Source organism: Sminthopsis crassicaudata, chromosome 4 (genome assembly GCF_048593235.1).
Source record: "Sminthopsis crassicaudata isolate SCR6 chromosome 4, ASM4859323v1, whole genome shotgun sequence".
In the NCBI taxonomy this organism is placed as follows: Eukaryota; Metazoa; Chordata; class Mammalia; order Dasyuromorphia; family Dasyuridae; genus Sminthopsis; species Sminthopsis crassicaudata.
Genome location: NC_133620.1, coordinates 323,440,336 through 323,453,146, shown reverse-complemented (window position 1 = coordinate 323,453,146; position 12,811 = coordinate 323,440,336). Strand labels below are relative to the sequence as shown.

General features: G+C 38.8%; 1 protein-coding gene across 4 annotated transcripts in view; it reads right to left on the bottom strand.

The window, feature by feature from the left end:
* HELZ (helicase with zinc finger) overlaps nucleotides 1-3,253 on the bottom strand; it is a 268,358-nt gene extending 265,105 nt beyond the window's left edge. For 3 of the 4 annotated variants that reach the window (XM_074260562.1, XM_074260566.1, XM_074260567.1), the window contains exon 1: nucleotides 3,151-3,253. The gene's annotated coding sequence lies outside the window, so the exon portion shown is untranslated. The remainder of the gene's footprint in view (nucleotides 1-3,150) is intronic. The other variant, XM_074260564.1, reaches the window with a different exon arrangement.
* Between the last annotated feature and the right edge of the window lie 9,558 nt (nucleotides 3,254-12,811).

Genomic DNA, 12,811 nt, shown 5'->3' with positions numbered 1-12,811 from the left:
CTTCCTCAGTTTCCTCTACAAAATGGAGATTATAACATCTGGCACCGAGATCTGTAGTATAAAATTAGATTGATGTCTATAAGCCGTTTTGCAAATAAAATACTATCCTATCTATATAAATATAGCATTATTCTATAAAGACAGTATTACAGTATCCCATAAAGTACTATCCTATCATATAAATATAAACAGAACACACTAGTTATCCCCAAAATTCATTCCTCTTCTAAGCTTCCCATTTTCATTAAGGCCACCATCAATCTTCCAATGTCAGCCATGACTCCTCACTCAATCACCCCAAATATTTAATCAAATGACAAATCTGCTTATCACCTCTGGGATCAAATATAAACTTCTGTTTGATATTTTAAATTTTTCATAGTCCAGCTCCCAAAACACCAGTCTGAAATGCCCCAGTGATCACACCTCAGGTCCATCTCTTGGACTATCAGCCAAAGCAATACCTTTACTAGTCTCCCTGGCTACTAGTGCCTTCCCTCCTCAGGTTACTATGTAACTCTATGGTTCAGTTTATATTTATGTATATGTATATTTTCTCCACCATTGGAATGGAAGTTCCTTAAGTTGATTTGCTCTCTTTGTCATCTGCTACTCTAATATGACTGCTTATAGTTAAGAGATTAAACTATGGTTTACTTTAAAAAAAAAGTTCAAAAACATGATTACCTTGAGAAAATTTTAGGTGATATATTTTCATCCTAATCCTACTCTCCCAAAAAATTCATATAAAAATATCTATCTTGACCCTGAAGTTCATAGTTTCTCATAATTAGAAATAACAATAACACATCAAGGAGTTCCAAATATGCCTATGTGATGAGGTCTTCTGAGTTAGTGCCAATAGTAAAAATTACAAGGAAGCATATTTCAATTTGAATTGTCAGAAAAATGAGAGTTATAAGGAATAGGCTGCCTTCTAACGTTGCAAATTCCCCATAACTGGTGGAATTCAAATATAACATGTCAGAGAGATTTCTGACAATGGGTTGGATTAGATGATTTCTGAATTCATTTCAAACTATGAGTTTTTTTATTATGTGAGTTATGATTCTGAAAAAATAATCTTATTTATACAAACCACACAACAAAATCGGTGTCATTACCAAGTATTCATACCATATAATCAATTGGTTATTTCAACCTTACCACAAAACAGAGCAAAGAATCACGTCCCCTTTCCAAACATAAAAAGGCAATGACTTACCCAAAACTAATCTTCCAGCTTTAAATGTGACACTTCATAAATTAGGCATGAACCATTCACATAAAATATTCACTAATATTCATATACCTCTAAAGTAAACACCATGTAAGTATATATTGACAGTAAGAACAAAATTAAGAAATATAATTAAAGCTACATGTGGAAATTTGAACCTTAAAAGCAGTAGTTACTCTTCTGAAGACAACACTGATAATGTGTATAAATAACAGAAAGATCGAGAAAAATTCTAAAAAGTATGAGAAAGAAAGCCTGTTTCAACTGTATAGATATATACACATATATATGTATGTATATATTGCATGTATGCTTTCTACTTCTAAATCTGTTTCCCTATCTATACTCCTCTATGTGTGATTTACTTGAAAAAGAGATTTTATTTACAGTTTCAGGATTACCCTTAGGCATAAAAATAAAATAGAAAAGAAAGTAAATAGCTTGAAACTTCAACAGAAATAGAGCTCATTGGTGATCAATCCAATTCTTGAAGACTTTTAAAAAGTGAAAATATGTTTACATAACATCAATATTGGATGAGGAAAAACTTAAGCATTCTTCAGCCATAAGTAAAAGAATATCTACATTTTAAAGGGAAAAAAGCAAGTTACTAAATGACATGCTAGGAGAATGTGACTTTGCAAATGACTGTTTCCTTTAAAAGTATTTCAAACAGAATAAAATGGAATCTGTCTAGAACCCACCGAAACACAAAACACACTGAAAAAGGTTCTTCTTCCACCTCTGGTAACTTCAGAAATACGATTTGAGGCCCTCAGTGATTTTAAAATGAGACAAATGAAGTCAAGCTGGGATTTATACGGTCCCACTCCGGGCCTTGCTCTCCCCCCGGCCCCCATGATTCGCACGTACACATCCCATTACCACCACTAGGGGATTCAGTTTAAGTCCCTCTTTGTGGGTAGACTTTTCTTTCTAAACTGATGTTTTTCTAGGACGACATTATAGGGGGGTGGGGGCGGTAGGGTGGGGCAAGACTAACGAGGAAGGTAACATTTGAATATCTACTCTAGCTAACGGTCAAGACATATTCACATTTAACCTTTGTCCTTTTCGGACCAGTCAAAGGCTGGGCTAGGGAAGGAAAATTAAAAAAAAAAAAAAAAATTAAAGTAGGGATGATTTAGGAAGAAAGGCTGGGAGTGAAGGGTCTCAAGAGTTTCCTACAAGGATGTGCCCCCCCCAGGGGACTATGGTCCTTTTGAAAGATTCTTCTAGGCGATGACGAGTGGGGTCGCTTTTTATTGTTGTTATTAGTGTTATGGGTATGTTCGGTGTGTTTGTGCGAGCGCCGAGAAGATTCCCGAGGAAGTGGCGGCTGGGGGCTGGGGTTGAGGCAGGGAGTCACTGAGTCCCGGAGAGCGGAGCGGGAACAAAGCTGACCCACTTCTCCAGCCCGGCCCTCACCAGAAGCAGCCCCAGCCCTGGGGGGCATCCAACTGGTCCCGGAGGGGGAGGGAGGGGAGGGAGGATGGGTGGGAGAGGAAGGGCAGAAAGCTTCATTCCCAGTCTCCGCGTCCGCTCCCAGGATCCGAGCCGCGGGCCGGTGGGGAGGGAAGCGCTCTCGGGGCCCCCATCGGTCCGGCCTCTTCCTGAAACAAGACTGAGGCGCCCGCCCCACCCAGCCCCGGCCCGGGCCGGGGTCTCTGCCTGAGGGGAAGGACCGTCCCGAGTCCCCAGCGCCCGGGCCGGGCCGGGCCTCGCCTCGCACAGCCCAGCTCCCCAGGCCGTGAGCCCGCTGTTCGCCTCCGCGGCCCTCCGGTCCCAATCCTCCCTTCCTCCGCCGGAGGCCACAGGAAGGTGCGGTCGGTCTCCGGACCCGTTCTGGAAGCGAACGAGCAGCTCCCGGGGCGACCCCCGGAGCCAAGAAGGGGGAAGTCAGGACTTACCTGTCATTACTTTCTACGCCATCTTGAATCCACTTGTCAACGTCCCCACAAAGCATTATGGGAAAGAAAGAGCCTTTAAAGTGACTCCCCCCTCCAATCTCTCCCCTCCCCCCTCCTCCAGCCGGCCTTCCTCAGGCCGGCCCCCTCCCCTCCCCCAGGCCGAACTCCCGCCCTCTCAGCTTCCACCGCCCCCACGCCTCGGCCACGCCCCGAGCCGGAAAGTTTGTGGAGGGGGTGTACTTCCCCCAACCTGCGGGAGAGCCGCAGCTCGGCCCCCCTCAGCCCCCGCCCCCTCCGCTACTTTCATTTGCATTCGGAATTCACAGCCCAGTTTAACCCCTTGTTTTGTTACTTACTTTTGTTATTTTCCTCTTTTTTTCTCTCTTAAATTTATACACGGACAACCGCTCCTGCTTTAGTTTGTGGAGATGCCAGGGACCCCTTCCCAAACGCCCTTTTAACCACTCTTCCCTTTGCTCAATCACCGGCTAGTCTTGCTGTTTTTAGTTTTTCTGCTTTCTAGTTGTGAATATATATTGATTTACATATATGCATTTAAATATTTATTATTACTGCATTTTAACATTTTCATTGATTATTACCATAAATACACATTTTTAATAACGCAAAACTGCACAAAGACTTTTGGGACAACCTGTCTGTGTATAGACATATTTAAATGCAAGCTTTCTCGCTTAAAATTACACTAAAACTTTTGGGACAGCAAAAGTATGTGTATGTGTGTAGTCATGATAAATACCTGAACCAGGTCTAATAGTTACAGTCTCATAGTAATAAAGACTTCTGAGACACCCGATATAGTATAAGTGCTACATATGTATGATATATATAGATATCTATATATAGATATATATGGAGATGGCTTCGTTTCGGAGAACTGTTCCTCTTTCCCCTCCCTCCCCCAAAAGAATGTATGTTTAGCTCCTGCTTACAAACTCCCAACTGGGTTGTTGGCACTGTCCACTCTAGGGAAAGGAGCAGAGCCATGGAAATTCTGCAGCAGAAGAGGGTTGTCCCTTGGCAGGCACAGTTGTTTGTCTGTTTGTTTAGATAGTTATTTATCTGCAGTTTCAGAGGTGCGCTTTTTTTCTTTTTCTTTCTTTGTTTTTTGTTGTTGTTTTGGCGTTGCATGTTCTCCCTCCTGGGACACTGTGCATATCGTGTGGACATCGTGTTCTGGTATTCTGGAGAAAACTATCATCTTGAGGTTTTTGGTTTTGTTTTTTTGGTTGGTTGTTTTTTAAACTATAATCAACTAAAAGGTATTGGACTTCATTTTTGCTTGTTTATTCGCCTTCCCTCCTACACTCTCAGCAGCCCAGGTGAATGATTTAACCAGAGACTTCTTTTCCTACCCAGTTCCACACCTCCCTAGGCCAGGAATGTGGCATTAAATCTAGCCCATTTCACCCTTTTAGAGCCCCTAACTTCAGTACATAACTGTACCAGGAGGCAGAGTGACAAGTGGAGGGACGGGAGGAAACATTTTGCTGACGCCACTAACGCCTAAGTGATTAAACTCTAGATGTGGTCTTGTGTGTAACAAGCCCGTCCAATTCTGGAACCCGTGTTTCCGTGTGTGTGTGTGTGTTCGTGGGTTAGAAATTACTCAGCCTGTAGAAACCAAGGAGCAGTTGGTTCATTCCCGTGAGCTCTAAGCACTTAATCTCTGCCCCTGCTTTGAGTCAACGTTTTAAAATTTCTAGCTCCAAAAGAAAACAAAAGAGCTAATTTAACAGTTACTTCTAAGCACCTTGATGTGATGAGGAAAGTACAAATTTACCTACGCTGTCTACCCAGAAATAGTAACTAGAGGCATGGGATCCCTCCCTATCAGGGAGTCATCGGTACTTAGCCTCAGCCTGAGACATAGATTGCAACACTTCCAACATATTCCTTCTGTGCCTGCACAGAATAAAGGAAACTGCAAACAAGCAGAAAGCAGAAAAAGAAGGGGAAAGAGGAAGAGGGAGAAGAGAGCTATGACCGCAGTTCTGCCATTATTTTCCAACAGCCATTCCTGGTCTACCTAGTAATCCTTACAGATGGAGAACTTCCTTCCTTTCCCCTTTTTGTTCATGCTAAAAAGATCATATTTGTCCATTATTTGAGCTGGCAGAAGTCTTAGAGATCATCTAAGACTTCATTTTTCAGATGCCTCAAACTCTAGGTCACACTATATTTTATTGAAGTCCTGGGATAGACTTGACCAAAATCCTACAGAGTGAAAGTGATCTGGGAGATATGACAAGGAAGTGCTGACTTCTACAGGTCTAAATCAGACTATTAGATATCTAAGAACCAGTCTGTGACTTTAAGGTTTTGATCAATGAGCAATGAATTTTTGGAACAACTCAAAAACTGTCTTCTAAGGAATACAGAAATTGCTCATCTGTGTCATAGAAGGAAAAACCAGCTATGGCTGACAAAATCACAAATCTTTTGAAGCACTGAAGTAGTAAGACTGAAAGTTAATTTACAAAAGTCAAATCAACAAGCCTATTTTATTATTATTATTAAATGCCTATTTTTGTGCTAAGTACTGAGCTAGGCTTTCGGAAGTACCAAAAAGGGCAACTTATCAAAAATAAAAACAATCACAACTCCAAAAAAACCTTATGATCTAATGTGAGAGCCAACATGCAAACAAGTATGTACAAATATGATATAGAAAAGATAAATTGGAGATAATATCAGAGGGAAGGCAATAGTAGAAAAGGAGATAGGGAAAGATTTCTTGCAAAAGGTAGGATATTAGCTGAAACTTAGAAAGTCAGGAAGCAAAAAAAGGGAGGGAGATACAAGTTATGAGTCAACATTGTTCTCATTCTACCTAGTTCTTTTTATTATTTTGCTTTGCAGATATTCTAATGTATCTTGTTTAGATAGGCTGGACTTGATTTAAGCCAGTTATTGGTATTTTAGATTCAACACTGAAACAAAGTGAGACATTTATAAGTCATTCAGGGGCAGCTAGGTGGCGCAGTGGATAGAGCACCAGCCTTGAATTCAGGAGGACCCGAGTTCAAATTTGATCTCAGACACTTAGCACTTCCTAGCTGTGTGACCCTGGGCAAGTCACTTAACCAGCCTGGGGGGGGGGGGGGGAAGAAAGGAAATATAAGTCATTCAACAAGTTTTTTTAAATGAGATTTGTTTAGCCATAGTAGAAGGGCATTCAATAAGGATTGGCATTGAATACACATTGATATGATTTGACTGAATGAAGCTCACTTGTTTTTATTTTCTGCCAGCCAAGAATCTGGAGCTCTGGCTCTTTTGTATTCATGCAATCAGGAAATCATGTTAACAGCCTTTAGTTCTCTGAGCTAACCAAATATCAAGGATGCTGTCAATACCTTTTAAAGGAAAAGTAGCCTAACTTGCATGAAGGCAGAGGCTTGAATACCCAGCAGCTGATAAATATTGTGTAATTAATGAGTGACTTAGGAATAGTAACTCCCTTCACCTTATACAAGAGGAAAAGATATAGGTCTGGGGAGTCCCATTCTACTTGAAGAGACATGTCTGCTTTCTTAGAGTAACTACACAGTAACTCTTGATTAGTCTGGCCACTTAGGGTCAAGGAAGATGGACTTTTATGAGTCAGGAAGATGCACTTTAGTTGGTCTATAAAATCACAGAGATGGCTCTACCTGTACTTGTGCCTTGGGCTTACAGTGTACCCACTATGACTTTCCATTATATGAGACAAATCTCCTGGAAGTGAACATTCAAAAAGCCTATTTAAGCCTTCAGAATGTCACTTGCCTAGCTATCACGACCAACTGACATAGATCTAACTGCTATTCACATGGAACCCATGTCAACTTTAACTCTTCAAAGTTCTCTTTTACATATTTGCTACCATCACCAAAATTAGTACTCTTTAGGGGTATTGTCACCAAAAAGGTACTTCCAAGGGTACTGACACCAAATAAGGAAGTTACAGCTCTCTCTCTCTCTCTCTCTCTCTCTCTCTCTCTCTCTCTCTCTCTCTCTCTCTCTCTCTCTCTCTCTCTCTCTCTCTCTCTCTGTCTCTTTCTTCCCCTTTTTCTCTTTCTTTTGATCTCTCTCCCCTTCTCACTCCTCTGCTTTCTCCCCACCCCCACTGAAATCTCTTAAACAATGCTTAGCTATGGCTTATGTCCAAGGTCTCCTCAAAATGTAGTCAATAGAGTCCTTCCTAGGAAATGAACTCAATGGACAATAAAAATATCAAATGTAAAACATGTATTTATTTCCTCTGCTACTGAAAATGCTTAATTAATGTTAAGAAAATTAAAAGCAAAGAAAATAAAAACAAAACAACAACTTCATATGTGTTCTGCCCTTTTCTTCCCCATCCCTCCTAAGTAAATGCTATTTGTGTAGACATTTCACTTTAACCTCAGATCTATATTGTCTGAGAATTTCACAAGGTTCATATCTTCTGGCCAATTGGGCGTAAACTGCAGCTTTGTCCAAGAAGTATGCTCTTAAGGAAATTACCTTCCACTGGTCAGCCAGTATTTATGATGTAACTATCTAGACTGGTAGTTTAACCCATTTCTCAGAACGTGTAGTCCCTGGCCTGTGCTCAGAGAAGGAAACAGAAAATAAGAGGCAGCCAAGGAATTCAGGCTTGCCTAGGCTGGTGTGAGTTCTTACTGTTATATTTTTTGTAGATATACTTGGAGTAGAAACAAGAAGAGATATTCTCTCCTCTACCTTACTAGAAATCTAAAAAAGAGAAGGTACCTGAAAATACCAACTTTTCTTTCTTTCTTTTAAAAAACATCAAATTTTATTAAATAAACCCAATGTCTTGGGCATTTAATGGGAATTCAGCCCAAAATAGTTTAATAGAATAGGAACACCAAACTACTTTTTCAAAAATGGCCAACATATACTTAAATAAGCTATGTTAGAATAGAGGAGTATCTCTAACACCAGCTTTTAGTCCTTCTCCTTACTCCTGATGGATCTTTGCTGCTTTGACCAAGATGTCATTTTCTTCAGGGATCCTGCACTGTTGGGCACAGGCTGGATGGAGACCTTTCTGCCAAGGACCCATTGAGTTGAGGGACAGCAAAAGTCCACCAATAGACAGATCTGCTAACCAAAAACCAACCAGGAATCAGTTAGTCTTCCAAAGTTATCTTGATAGCCAGTTTTCCAGGACTGTTCTAATTTCTTTAGAATACTAAAACACCCTCTTTATTCATTTCAATCTATTGGTGATTCTATGGAGGAAGTTAGAATGTATATACTACTTCAATATTATCTCATTTGCTCCTCAAATGGCCCTGGGGAGGTAGGTACTATTTTTTTTTTGTTTTATTTATTTTTTTTTAAATTTTTTATTTTATTTTATAATTATAACATTTTTTGACAGTACATATGCATGGGTAATTTTTTACAACATTATCCCTTGCACTTACTTCTATTCAGATTTTTTCCCTTCCTCCCCCAACCCCCTCCCCCAGATGGCAAGCAGTCTTATATATGTTAAATATATTACAGTATAATTTAGATACAATATATGTTTGTAGAACCGAATTTTTTGTTGCACAGGAAGAATTGGATTCAGAAGGTAAAAATAACAGTTTACATTCATTTCCCAGTGTTCCTTTTCTGGATGTAGCTGGTTCTGTCCATCATTAATCAATTGGAATTGGATTAGTTCTTCTCTATGTTGAAGAAATCCACTTCCATCAGCATACATCCTCGTACAGTATCATTGTTGAAGTGTATAATGATCTTCTGGTTCTGCTTGTTTCACTCAGCATCAGTTGATGTAAGTCTCTCCAAGCCTCTCTGTATTCCTCCTGTTGGTCATTTCTTACAGAACAATAATATTTCATAACATTCATATACCATAGTTTACCCAACCATTCTCCAATTGATGGACATCCATTCATCTTCCAGCTTCTAGCCACTATGAAAAGGGCTGCCACAAACATTTTGGCACATACAGGACCCTTTCCCTTCTCTAGTAGTTCCTTGGGGTATAAGCCCAGTAGTAGTATGGCTGGGTCAAAGGGTATGCACAATTTGATAACTTTTTGGGCATAATTCCAGATTGCTCTCCAGAATGGTTGGATTCTTTCACAACTCCACCAACAATGCATCAGTGTCCCAGTTTTCCCACAGCCCCTCCAACATTCATCGTTATTTGTTCCTGTCATCTTAGCCAATCTGACAGGTGTGTAATGATACCTCAGAGTTGTCTTAATTTGCATTTCTCTGATCAATAGTGATTTGGAACACTCTTTCATATGAGTGGAAATAGTTTTAATTTCATCATCTGAAAATTGTCTGTTCATATCCTTTGACCATTTATCAATTGGAGAATGGCTTGATTTCTTATAAATTAAAGTCAATTCTCTGTATATTTTGGAGATGAAGCCTTTATCAGAACCGGTACTATTTTTTAAACCTATTTTAAATGACTTACCCAGAGTCACACAGTTAATAAGTATCTGGAGCAGGATTTGAATCAGGTCTTCTTTACTCCAGGTCCAGTGCACTATTAGGCAGCCTGGGCACATCCCTGTCTGGGATATCTGGGAATATCAAGAGAATAGCCAAGACTGAGCCAATGCATAGCAGCTTCACCAACTCCACCACATGTTTGGAATATTCCTTCTTCCATGGTACTACCTCCTAGCCTCTCTGGTCTTCTTTTCATTTTGCCCCTCCAGAAATCAACTAATAGATGAGTTACCCTAAGACAGTGTCACCCATTTATAAGATGCTCTGTACAGTCAGCCTTTACATGGCTACTACTCTCAACTGCAGTTTGGTCTGGCCGGGCAGCACCAGAAACAATATCTGATACCTTCACCATCTACAGAGTAGCAATTTGGTCAGTTCCAATGGGGTCAACTTTGGATTTCCTCATTTCTTGGATGTTCCCTGAACTTCCACATGAGTTTCTTGAGGTCTGTCAGATAGATAGTCAATAAACATTTATTAAAGGTGGAGTCAAGTTTCAGAATATAACAGGAAGAGGTACAATGATTTCCCTGTAGAATATAAAATGAACTTACATAATCATTAGCATTTTTGTATAACACCAACAAAACCTTGAAAGAAGAAATAATAAGAGATACCCATTTAAAATAACTTTAGACAGTATAAAATATCTGAGAGAATACCTGCTAAAACAAAATTAAGAACTACATGAACATAATTATAGACTTCCTTTTTATATCATTTATAAAAAATATAAACAATTTAATCAAATTTATAAGAATGAGTCATTCCCCAATTGATCAGTTGTTAAAGGCTATAAACAGGATTCAATGAAATAATCTAAATTATATATAGTCATATAAAAATGCCTTAACTAACTGATTGTCAAGTATAGAAATGCAAATTTGAGTTATCATCTTACATATATCAGATTGGCTAAAACGATAGATGTTCTTCAGCTGAGGAATGACTAAATAAATTGTGGCATCATTATGATGGAATACTACTGTGCTATAAGAAATGATGAGTTGGCTAATTTTAGAAAAACATGGGAAGACTTACATGAAATAATAAAAAGTGAAATGAGCAGTACCAAGAAAATGTTACAACCAAAAATTTTTCTGAAGAACAACTTTAAATGAATAATTCATCTTGAATATCATAAATACTCAATCTTCAAAATATTTATGAAGGAAAATTATATCTACCACCAGAAAAAGAACTGATAAACAGAAATATGAATATTATATTGTGTGTATTCAATTATAAGCCTTCTCTAGAGCATGGTGGAGAGGGAAGGAGAAAAAATGAAAAGTGCACAGCAGAGATCAAAAGAAAATTTAGAAGAAATCACAGAAAGACAGAGTAACTTTGAATGCAATGGGTAATATTGCATGGTGGTGGTGCTTGTTTTTAAGTAAACAGTGTGAAATGGGGGAAAAAAGGTAGGGGAGGAGTATGAAGACTCAGACATCATTGAATGGACTAAACAAGACTGAATGAACATACACTTGTCATGCTACCCCATCACCAGCAAATTGACCTTCTAGTTCCTACAGCCATCTTTGTCATGGGCTCTGCTTCTAAAATCTATGCCTTTAATGTATTCTAAGAGTCTTCCCCCTTTTTATCTCTCTTAGATACATGCCAGTGCTGTAGTACTTCAGTCATATTTCCCAACCATACAGCCCACATTTCATGCCCAGAGGAGGGGGATCCCTTTCTAAGAAAATGACCAAATCAAGTCTGTGGTTCTACTGTGGTACAGCATTGCATCCTGTGAAGTGTAAAGACATGTCTGCATATTTAGCTAACTCTAGTTCAAATTATGAGCTCTCCAAGAACAAGAGCAAGTGTCTTTTGCCCATCTTTGTATTCTCAGCACTTAGCACAGAACCTGACACATAATAAGCATTTTAATAAATGCTTATTGACTGACTTGTTTATTAATAGAACTTTAACCCTACATTATTTTCTATTAAAGGAAATGTCATCTAGCTTCTAAATACTTTCTGAAATTCCTATCTACCTTGACAGGAATTTCGCAAGGGTTGACATTCTCAGATAACTTACAAAAAACAAGGATTTTTTTTTCTTTCTTTTCATAATGCTTAGTGATTTCTTCATATCTTCCCAAATTATAGATAGCATCTCACAAAATGCTCTCAACCATTTTGTTTCTTAAATCATATGGCACTAGGACTCCTCTATGTAGTTCTAGGTGCATAAATTGGTACCAGTGTTCTCAGCATACAATGTTTATGTTGTTCCTATAAATTTCCATACTCAAAATGGATGCAATAATACCATAGATAGCAGTACTTAAATATACAACCATGCAAAAGTTCTTTTGAAGAAATTGGTCTGACTTATAAAAGAATATACAGAAGAATAAATTGTCCAATTATTATCTAAAATAGAAAAAATAAAAGCTTCCTCCTCCCCCAGCCCCAAATCTCTGTAATATCAATTCTTCTATTCAAATAATGATCTAAATATACTTCCCCTTGGGACAAGCTTGTTAAATTAAATCAAACAAATTTAAAAAGGGAGTTATAAAGTTCCCACAAAGGGTATTCATTCTTCAGGATTTCAGAGCCAACAGAAAAACCTTAATCAGGTTAAGTATGTAAGATTAGATTTGAACTCAGGTCCTCCTGACTTCAGGGCTAGTGCTCTATCCACTGCACCACCTACATGCCTCACCATTCTGATCTTAGAGAAACTGATTAGAGTCATGTCACTATAACACAAATAATCTAGATCAGTTTAATGGATTAAAGTTGAAAAATTGTTAATCAATTTTGAAGGAGTAGAATAGCTCCAGCCATTGGATAAAATGAGGTAACACAACACAAGAAGATTATCATGTCTTGCCCTCTGAGACTTGGACAAAAGAACAGGCCAGTTTGGAGTCAGACATTCCAAATCAAGTTAGCCTAGTAGGAGAATAACTCTAGTGAACCCCCTGAGAGGTAATTGCAAAGGAGTACACTATTGTGACCAAAGGTGATCAGACGGGAAAATCATCAAATCCATGGATTCAGATAATTTGGTTTGCATTCAGCAGGAAGTACAAGAAGGTATAATCCAACACATGATTGTGAAAGAGATAAGAACATCACTGATATTCATTCTGTGGAATGTTTCAGAAACCTCCTTTGGGAGAAGCTTGGCATGA